The following is a 9,888-nucleotide window of genomic DNA, read 5'->3' on the forward strand; positions in this document are numbered from 1 at the left end:
TTCAGAGTAGATGGCGATGGATTTTGGTGAGTCAGAGTGGGTCACAGTGGATGAGAGTGGTTCATGGTGGGTGGTGGGTCACAGTGGTTCATGGTGGGTGGTGGGTCAGAGTGGATCACGGTGGGTGGTGGATCAGTGGGTCGTGGGTCAAGTTTTCATTGACCCACGCCAACTCTGACCATATCATATTTGGGGATACAGGGTGACAATTAATGAGCGATATGAAATAAAACGGAAATTAGTGACAAACTACGTAGTACACGAACTATATTGCACATGTAAGCGGCACTACAGACATTTGGATTTAGGTTATGACATGTTCGATCTCTGGCGATGATATGGCGCAGACGAACAGCAAAATGACACGCTCAAGTGTCGGAACATCGAAGTTATCGATGACCCCCTGAATGACAGTTTGCAGCTCGGTAAAGGTTTTGGGGTTATTGCTGTACACCTTGTCCTTAACATAGTCCCACACAATGAATCTCATGGGTTCAGATACGGGGAATATGGCGGCCAAGCGAGTTCCCTTCCAGTGGCCTCTGGGTACTCCAGAACCAGAATGCGGTCCGCAAAATACTCCTGCAGAACGTCAAACACTCTCATGGGGTCTGATGTGGTGCTCCGTCTTGCATGAACCACATCTTGTCGAAATCAGAACCACTTTGGATGATGGGTATGAAATCACATTCCAAAACTGTCACGTATCGTGCAGTAGTCACCGTGCCGTCAAGGAATATCGTACCGATTATTCTATGGCTGGACATTGTACACCACACTGTCACAAGTTCAGGGTGGAGAGATTTTTACATTGCGAAATGAGGATTCTCAGTCCGCCAAATGCGCCAATTATGCTTATTGACGAACCCATCCAAATGAAAGTGGGCTTCGTCGCAAACTATACTCATCCAAATTCCTGGTCGTTAATTCTCTGTACAATAGTGTTGACGAAAAACAACAGCTGTTCCATAGCCACGGACCATAATGGCTGATGGGTTTGAATTTTAAATGGGAAAAGATACAAGTCTTTAACAACAATTTGTCTCATGGTCTTCCGGTTGATTCCCACCTATTGTGCAGCTCGTCTGATCGATATCTGTGGGCTGGTTTGAAACCAAAGCGTGTCTTCGCCATATTTCCAGGCGTTTTCACAAGTGCTATACTCCTGCACGCTGTACCGTGACATTTTCACTTGCAAATGGCCGAAACCAACACGTTGAGTGCGCATGCGCAAACGAATTCCCATCATGCCCTGCAGTCAGCCACGCAGTTTGTACGTCATCACGCGAACCTTTCAGAAATTATGACGGTTTTATTTCATATAGTTTATTAATTGTCGCTCTGACTACTTGTCCTCATATACGTATAATTTGAACAAAAAGTTCACAGAACCTTTACAGTTAATTTACCAACGTGATAATCCAACTAACCATACTTAGAAAGAAAACGGACTAAATGAAAGAATTCAAGATTATTTAAGCAATCACTTGCTGATTTATATTTTGTGTTTTTCTGGTTTCATATAAAATATGCTGAAAAAGAATGGTAGAAAAGCAAAAGTAACTAATCAAAGGGTTACCTTGCAAACTTGCTATGCTCATTGTTCTACGTTCAATTCCCATTAGAGTATAAAACCTCAGATACAAACCATAGAAGTGATTTGAATCCCAAATATACGAAGACAAACCTTAATATATAATACTACTTTAGAGGTAAATAAAAACATTTTTCCCAGATTTATTTCTTCACTCAAAAGATAATATGAAAAAATGAAATGAAATCTTTAACTTTTACGTCCCACGATTATGCCGGTTAGGCTAAAGAAGACGGTGATGGTGAGAAATTAATGAAATGGGGGAATTAAGAAAGTGAGAGGAAACGGGAGAACCTCAAGAAAACCCACGCACATGGTTTTTGTCCATCACACAGCTCACTTGGCTGGGATCGAATGAAGGACCTCATGCACCAGAGGTAAACTGTCTGCCACTGAGCTACCGCGGCCCCTAAAGATAATATCCTATAAAGGCTTAGAATTTCTACTTGTGGGATTTGCTGCAGTTATTTCCATTTTATCGTTGTTATGCATTCTTTTAATTTTCCGATTTATATACCTTTGTACCGTATTTGAGGTATTTTATTATCGATTGGTACTTCGACTTTAAAATCGATCGTTGTTTCTATATTTTCGACTCTTCTCTAATATTTTGCATTTTTTTTTTGGTATACCGCTATATATTTATTAGTATTCGAAACATCGATCTGTAAATCTCAATACTGAACACCTTGAGTAGAAACCAAGACATATCGTGATATTTGGAGTTTCCAGATTATTGGAGATATTTATTGGAACTTACCGATAGTGTAGTGGAATTCTAATAATGTATGAAGTTAATAAATGTTCTTAATATAACACACTAAAACAATCAACACATCGATAACAGCAGTACTGAATTACATGTGCACAACACTACACAAAAATACACGAAAAAGTTACGAAAAACACATAATATCAACATACAGATTTAATACACTTCAGTTGAATGCAGTCTGAATAACTAAAATCTCTATGGGAGAGCATTGAATTAAAGCTTCACAATGGACAAGATGACTACTTGTACGAGCAATGACTTTAAAAGAAAGTGTGTTCAAAGTTTAATTTCCATGTTAGTAATCTTGAGTGGACAATTAAAGGTCGGAATGAGCAGTGTTGTTACGTCACAAGTAACTGAATACAAAGCGTTGATTTGCAACACGTGAATTTGTGAAAACTATATCAACAACTCAATTACAGTATAAGTGAACATGACGTATCAATATTACTACTGACGCATATACTTCAAGCCAAGGAGACAAATCTCTGCTCTCAGATCATTCAACTGTTACAAACTTATTAAGCAGCAAACGAAATTTCACTGTTCTTATTTCTATTCCTATTTTTACTATCGAGCGACGAAAGGAGAGAAGAAAGTATGGTAGTCTTGAAATAAAATCGAATTCGAGATTTCAACTGAATTAGCATGTTTCATGGTCCATACATAACAAAAAGGGACTTTTAGGCATCTGTCCGTCTGTTCGTCCTAATGTACACTCATGTCCAAAATTATTGTAGCATGTCTATACACATGTTGTTGTAGAAATATAATTTGATAACAAATTAGCCCGGTATTTCTTATAATGGTAGGATGTGTATAATCGACAAAGACATGCATGTGGCAAATTTTCATGTCAAAAGAGCAGTAAATAAAAACAATAAAACGAAAATAAAACTTTTTTGCCCATTTAGCTACATTTTGTTTTACCCATTCTAATTTTCGTATTTATACTTCTTTTCGTATGAAATTTAGCACGAATATACATTTCCTGATTATACACATAGTATCAGTATTAAAAGTACCCTGCAAAATCATTATCAAATTATATTCTTACAAGGACACAGTTGTAGATATGCGACAATCATTTTGGACATGAGTATACATTCCCCTAGAGGTCATATCGTTCAATGCACTCAAGCTAAATTTTAAAATTGTTTTTATGTGATTCTCCAGGAGATGTTTCGAATTTTCTTCCTACCCCTAAAATCAAAGAGTAGTTTACAAAAGGGTGAAAATCAAAATTTGCGATTTTCTTAAAAATGGCTCCAACGATTTTGTTCATATTTCATAAACCAAGTTTTCAATAACAACTATATGCTGTGGTATAAGACATATATATGAGAATAATTGAGAAGGGGTAGTTTACTCTTGGAGGCAAGTGTTTTTTTTTTTTCGAACAATTTCCTTAAGAACGACTCAGCTGATGTCGTTCATATTTCATAAATAAACATTTCATTAATAACCTGAGAATATGACAGAACTCATTTGTCCTTTAAAAATCTACAAGAGGCAGTTTATTCTAGGGAGATATTTTTTTACGGACGATTTTCTCAAAAAGACTCACTCGATTTTGTTCATATTCTATACGTAAATATTTCATTAATGACTATAATGTTGGGTAAATTATTCCTTACGAAGAGATTTACCAGGGATAGTATACTCTTGGGGTGAGTTTCTCTTCAGATTACTTTCTCTTAAAAGACTCTGTCGATTTTGTTCATGTTTCATAAATAAATATTTCGTTAATATTCCTATAATGTTGCACAAATAATTTCCATCTGAATATCCTATTATTATTATTATTATTATTATTATTATTATTATTATTATTATTATTATTATTATTATTATTATTATTATTATTATTATTATTATTATTTTCACGAATGCTGACTAGGGATGGCCAGAACCGGTTCCTGGTGGAACAGGTTTTCGGGTCTCAACGGATCCGGTTCCGGAACGGTTCTTCGGATCTAGGTCTGGAACGGGTTCCCAAGATCCGGTTCTGGAACCGTTTTTTCGGATACAGGTCTGGAACCGGTTCTGAAAACCAGCTCTCCAAGAACCGGTTACTCGCGGAACCGGTTCCGCTGGAACCGAAACTTTGAGACCATCCCTACGCTAAACCCGAGTTGCTGGCAGGATGTGTGCTAGATGAAATGGTGGAAGCGACAGGCAGGCGCCGAGACGGCGGCCGCTTCTCTCATTTGGCTAAATAAACTGGGTAACTGGCTAACTCATTGGCTAAACAGGCAAACTGTCCAACTCATTTGGCTAAACACTCACTGGTGGACCAAATTTTTTTTCTGGGGCAGAAGCGGGTCTGGGCGGGGAGGGCACAAGCGCATGGTCCTCTTTGCACTGTTTTGAAGGTGAACTTTCTGCCTTTTTTACGGGTCTTTGGGGGCTTTCGGATCCAGGTCTGGAACTGGTTTCTAAGATCCGATTCTGGAACCGGGTTTTCCGATCCAGATCTGGAACCGGTTCCTAAGATCCGGTTTTGGAACCGGCTTTTCGGACCTAGGTCAGGAACCGGTTCTGAAAATGGATCTCCGAGAACCGGTTTCCGCCGGAACCGGAACTTTGTGACCATCCCTAATGCTGACCTCTATGAACATATTTTTCTCACTGGAAACTGTTTCAACATGTCTGAACTTGACACAGAAATGGAACATTGCCCATCTCCCCCGTTTTTGGACGCAAATCCCTCGAAACTTACTGTTCCTTCCGTAAAATAAAATAATGTAGGATATCAGAACTGGTTGTGGCAACATCAAGATATCATGCTCTGTAGGCTAAAATTTATTTCTATTTAATTCAGCGTTCTTAAAAATCTCATTATAGTATAATTAATACTCGATTATGCTTCACCCAAGAAATTTTCATGGGCGCAATCCACACTCTAAAATTTGCCTGTGGGTATCCTTGCAAAAACAAATACAAAATTTGCACCCAGATGCAGATGCAATTGTGTGAAGATACATAGTTCGATAAATAAAGATCCCAAGGGAGAGTAGTTGCTTTCTTTTTTTCACTTTCTCATGTTCCGTTTTTTAATGTTTTTATATAAAATGTGCAGCAATATTTGAATAAGATCAACCGAAAATTATACAAACGTTCATCTGATACAAAGTTTGATAAGTTTTAATATAGACAAAGGGCATGACACTGCACAGAAACGCAAAAGTTACCCTACTGAGAGAGTATGATGTAATTGCTAAAAAAGAAGTAAGCGAAAGCGAATTCTAATGGCACCAGAAGCGAATCCATTCTAGAAAAAGCTACATTGTAAAACTTTCCTTTACACAGTCAGTTATTCCGGAAGTTAAACAGTGCCAAGACAGCTGAAAAGATACCTTCTCCATTGGAAAGTGCGCTGTCGGTCAATCGTCAAGAGTACTGGTCGCCACGTAGAACACAACCGCTAGTGGCCTGTCATAGGTAAGTAAAGACTTTAAAGTCGCATATATGGAAGGTTAGTAGCTTTTGAATTCAGTTGATGCTAAAAGAAAAAAAAAAATATTCATGCATTCGGAATAATGTAACAGACACCACCACTACTTCTTTCCTGTAAAGGGATCTGAATTGGGTTAGATTCAACTTTTCTTTTCTTTTCTTGTTTTCTTTTTTTTTAGTATCGAGGCTAAACGAAACGGGAGCTAATCTTTAAAGTGGGACCCGAAACACTACTCAGGTTAGTATTAGAGGTAAGAACCCCACCCGGAATTGAACCTGAGGCTGTGCTCACAGGAAGCACTCTAGCCACGAGTGGATATTGTCGTGTAAAATTTGTGAAATGACCCTTAGTAGTTCTTCTCTTTGTTCTCGACAATTCAAATTGACTTTCAATTGCATTTTCACTTATTTTCAGTATTTACAAAACATAAGCAAGATCGTAAAACTGCATATTTTTAATTTCTTTTCTTATTTGCAGCATGGATTGTTTTAATAAAAATCATATTATTGTCATTGTATAAAGCAACATGTAAGTACATAATGTACGTCGTATTAATAAAACTAATGATGCCCCGCGTGGTGTAGTCGCTAACGCTCTAGCCTTCGGTGCGAGCAGTCCCGGGTTCGACTCTCAAGCGGGGGCGAGGGACACTCAGTCCAAAAAGTGTAAAAGCTTTTTCAGGCCAGCCATCCTGAGTGAGGCTTTTCTGAGTTTTCCTCATTCGCACTACGCAAATGTCGGGATGGCATCTAACATAAAGGTCCCAGACCGCTTCCTCCCTTTTTCCAATCCTTTCTTCCTTCCTTTTCCCCGGAGAGTGTGATTGCCAAGGGACGTCATCCCTCATACATAAAGGGCTAACATGGTCATAGATGCCGGAAGCCCAGAAATCTACTCCTAATCCCTTATCCTTAATAAAACTAGTACTAAGTACTTAGCTAATTGTCAAACACCGTTCCCATAAATATCACAAAATCGAACTTACGTAAGTACTACGAACTATTTGAAGAAATCGTCATTAGATTAGATGAAATGAATAGGAGAGTTTGTTTTTTATTGGCATTGTAATCAGAATATCAAGATAGGCGAGGGGAGGGATGGTGCAGATTTTTTTTTGGGTGGGCTACCCGTATATTGATGGCTACGGCTCACCTCAGATTCATAGTTCGTTAAATGTTACCCACGAGCCTAGACGGGGAATAACTTTTCTTTGTCTCGTTCTTGTAAATTTTGTAGAGGTCTTGTCTAGCCTCGGATCTCGAAGAATTCTTTCTAGTTTCGTCTCAATTCTCGGAAAGGTATTCTCGTCTCGTCTCGTCTCGAAAATTTTCTCGTCTCATTTTGTAAATTTATGTACACATTTATAAGCTGATATTTTTTTGCTTAATTTCATTATGCCATTAACATTTAAACCATGTTCATTATTGGAGTAAATTGTATAATGACTTGCGTAGCTTTAAACAGTCTTCATTATGTTCGTACAATCACTTCATCAATTTATAGCTTTTACACTATGAATCATATTACACTAAAACAGCGTTTGAAACCTAAAACTTGGGTGAAGTAGTGTTATTTACGTGACTCGAAAAATTTCTCATCTCGTCTCGATTTTCTTTCCGAAAATGAAACGAGAATGGGCATGTTTTTAGACTCTTTCGAATTATAATAGATACTTCTTGCATCGATTCTTGTCTTGTTTTCAAAACGAGAAATATCTCGTCTCTTTGAACAATAGAGCTCTCTCGTGACTAAGCAGTTAGCGTACGCACGTTTGGGGTGGGAGACCCGAATTTGATTCTCGGAAGGAGCTCCATATGGTTCGGATCCATGTCCCATATAGCCTCGCTGCTGAAAGGAACTCTGAATTAAAAAAAAAACAAACAAATGGAGTTAAATCGTTGGACAACATTATTCATTAGCACATACTGTACAGGGTGGCCCAAAAGTAGGTATACAGTACGGTATTGATCAGCTTATTGCATTTTATGTAATTTCTTATTATTATCCATCAGATAGACTTAGTTTCTTTATTATTTGTTCTTAATGTGTTTTAACTTACATCTTAATCTCAGAAGAGCCGAAGGATATAAACCCATGAACTAGAATATTAAACTTGATCAATACAGGGGTGTACACCTACTTTTGGGCCACCCTGTATATTCTATGAACATGAAATATAAGCTTTCTCTATGAGCTTTCCTAAATGAGCTATCTAGAAACAAAAGCACGCGAAATGTATTGAACAATTAGCACAGTTTAATATAATTTTAGCATGTTTTGACATAGGAAGTATTGATTACAAAATAAATATTTAATTCTATCCAATGAGTATAAAGTACGATTGCCTGCAAAAAAATAAAACCATCTGGAAGTTTCATGAAGTGGAAAGAAAAATGGAAATACCAGAATAGCTATATTAGATTAGTATTATAATCGTAAATACAATGCTGCTTCCGAACAAACACTTCAATTTCCGAAAATAATAAATTACTTAATCCATCCCTCCTTCAGCGATGCAAGGAACCGTGGCCAAGATAATAAGGGCAAAAAACTCGTCAGGAAAGCACGGTGGTTCAGTGGTTGAACGCTTACCTCTGGTGTGTCGGGTTTCTGGTTCGATCCCCGACCAAGTACGTTTGTAGCGAGCAACATCATGTTCCTGGGTGCTTCCGTTTCTCCTACATTCTCATTCCACCAATTCTTCCATCATCATTCACTTACCTTAATAATATGTCTCCCTTAGAATAAAAGCATAATCTTGGGGCGTTAAATAGGAAGTTTTCCTATATATTTTTTAAAATTTTCTGATCCAGATTATCCTAGCAATAATCCACTTCGCCCTGAGTTTTGGATTTTTATAGCCTCTTTCTTTTATAAATAGCTTGTTTATTATTATTATTATTATTATTATTATTATTATTATTATTATTATTATTATTATTATTATTATTATTATTATTATTATTATTATTATTATTATCTGGTATTCATTATTAGCTGTAGGTGTTACTTTATCTAGATTTCATACACTGTATTTTGTTCGATAACGCTAATTGATTATTGCGTCTAATGTATTGATTCAAATCTACTGTAAAACATGTGAGTAAATTTCAGATTCATTGGATACTAATTTTGACCTCTTCTTATTGTTGATAGATATCGTTGTTGACGACGACCTTTATGTAATCATCGAGTCTGTGTACCTTTCCTCTAATTGAACGACTATATATATCTTCTCTCAGTTTGACGATTAACGAGTAATTTCGAACAATACTACAAAAAATGATCTAATACTACAAATGTCGATACCGCAAGTATCTCGCTTCTCTTTTTTCTCAATAATTCTTTCCAGACATGTAGGAGATATTTCTTTTCTACATCTAGCCTTTGAATGTCTGGAAACATGCTGCTCACATTAGCAATTTGCAGAACAGAGGTAAGGTTAGGTGTGAACTTATTGCAAATTTGGGGCGAAGCAATCGGCCATTATTGATTCATAGAATTTTTTAGTGCATTAATTGTTTTCGTGAACGAACACGTCATGCAAATAGTTGAATTTAGCATGTCAGCGAAAAGCTTAATGACTTTGAAAAATAGTGTTCGCAGAACAAAACGAAAAGTGTTCGCCTTATTTATAATGTTGAAAATTTCATTTTCCATTGTTTAAAATGAGAATTCGCGCGAAATGCTTTTTCAATGTAAAGTTTGTGGGAATCCCATTTTTCGGTGATTATTCCTCAATGGTATTTCCGATTGAGACATGCAATCCTGTACAACACTCAGCGCGTTCTCTCGAATCACCATATCAACTTTCGTAAAGAATGGCTTAGGCATTTCGGAGATCCAGTTTTTCGGTAATTATTCCTCAATGGTATTTCCGATCGAGAAGTGCGACGCCTTTCAACACTCAGCACACACTCTCAAATCATCATGTCAAATTGGGTTCAGGCAACTTGGAGTAGTATTCGGATAAACGAACGCCTATGTTGAGTAAGGAGGATCTTCGCTCCAATAGACGAATATTTTGTTGTTGAACGCTATAATATAGTAAAACAAAGA

The sequence above is a fragment of the Thermobia domestica genome, chromosome 2, assembly GCF_964235325.1.
Source record: "Thermobia domestica chromosome 2, izTheDome1.hap1.1, whole genome shotgun sequence".
In the NCBI taxonomy this organism is placed as follows: Eukaryota; Metazoa; Arthropoda; class Insecta; order Zygentoma; family Lepismatidae; genus Thermobia; species Thermobia domestica.